The 1,534-nt window shown below is 40.5% G+C and overlaps 1 long non-coding RNA gene across 6 annotated transcripts; it reads right to left on the reverse strand.

The window, feature by feature from the left end:
- Nucleotides 1-7: 7 nt before the first annotated feature.
- LOC119345651 lies at nucleotides 8-1,512 on the reverse strand. Of its 6 annotated transcripts, none has more exons than XR_005167111.1 (3): nucleotides 1,082-1,501; nucleotides 574-994; nucleotides 8-415 (listed from the first exon to the last, which is right to left on the reverse strand). It is a non-coding gene; the product is annotated as an uncharacterized LOC119345651 (long non-coding RNA). The 6 variants fall into 6 exon arrangements; XR_005167110.1 differs by having other exon boundaries at nucleotides 8-420; XR_005167109.1 differs by having other exon boundaries at nucleotides 8-477.
- Between the last annotated feature and the right edge of the window lie 22 nt (nucleotides 1,513-1,534).

Genomic DNA, 1,534 nt, shown 5'->3' on the forward strand with positions numbered 1-1,534 from the left:
ACACGGATCCAGCTATCTCTAGTCAGAGACGCACCAAAGTCTGACCTGACAACCCCTCTTTTCTTCTTTAGCAAAGGAAAGCTCCACGAGAATTGAATAACTTGAAATAAATAAGCGACAATTAAATGAGGCAACTAAGGAAAAACTTAATTTTTTGTATGCCTTCTTTTTACTGACGGTAAAGCCGAGAATACTTCCAGTCACCGCAGACAAAGTAAAACAAGACACATATTACTGAATGTACTTATATGTTCTAAAAGAAAATACTAAATTAAGAAGATAGTATATTATGGTGTTCCTACTACCTACTATGTAATCTCTACTGATGAGCAGACGCACTACAAAGATCCAATCTTTTGTGCAACGTGTAGATGTAGGCAGACCTTCAAAGAATACCGCTTGCAGTTTGAGCCAGCTTATCTCAATTTAGGCAAGTGTAGTAGGAAAAAAAATGAAGAGATTAATACACAAAATAGCCTGTAGTTTAAAGAATCAAATTCAGAACATAACTTCCAGCTATATCTTCAACAAAGAAATTTAACTTGAACATCATAAGGGAATTTATTGCTATACCTATAGGCTTTCGATCCCTGTACAGCTAGTGCAGAGCAGTCACTGCTTTAATTTCTTCTCTGTCCCAACTCCCTTTGCACCACCAGAGTTTCTTAATTTCAAGGTGTGTATATACAGACAATTCGACTGTCCATGTGAATTTAAAGTACACAGATAAAGATACAAGAGAAGCTGCAGCACCTATTGTTCTTGGGGATCTGAATGTGATCATCCTTTTCTTCAGAATCAAGCGAAGAAGCATCAGCCTGACCATCAGGGGTGGCCTGAATCGCCAAACAAAATGGATCAGGAAGCAAAGATGTGTATATACAGCTTGGCTGCTTCGTCAGACTGGAGCACAGGTTCTTATGGTATAGATTTGAGTAAAGTGTGCCGATGCTGAATAGACAATCTAAGGCCAGCCGTGGAGCTCAATAACAACCTAGATTATGTATGAACATCCGAGAAAAAAATCATTAGTTTTCCTAACATTGCGCATCTAGGGGAGGTGGGGAGGATGGGAGCACACCCGAGACAATCGCTGCATTGTTGTATACCAATGATGGCCGCTATCACAGCCGGCATAGGGATCACCTACCACTCAAAAGCCAACCCTTCCATGGCATACCTCATCATCTGCAAAACAGCCAAGTAGAAAAATAATTTTGTAAGCAGTTAAATCTCTTTGAGGTAGGCATTACAACAACCAGCAGGTTGTGCTGCCACCTCCACACAAAGTTACTAATTCATCTTAAAGAAGAAATCACATCATGAGTTGGAAACGAGACAACAAAATCACTAATTTGCGCACTCTGCACACGGAACGCCCAACGCCGGTGTTGCTTCTCTCAAGTGGAGGCCAGCTCCTCGGCCCAACTCCGGGTTTCAACAATTTGACTAGCACAAAACAAATTATTAACATCCTGCATGTATATACGTCTACTGTACAACAACTCTTTCGAGGAAATTCTGTTTTTGTTCA

The sequence above is a fragment of the Triticum dicoccoides genome, unplaced genomic scaffold, assembly GCF_002162155.2.
Source record: "Triticum dicoccoides isolate Atlit2015 ecotype Zavitan unplaced genomic scaffold, WEW_v2.0 scaffold264460, whole genome shotgun sequence".
Lineage (NCBI taxonomy): Eukaryota > Viridiplantae > Streptophyta > Magnoliopsida > Poales > Poaceae > Triticum > Triticum dicoccoides.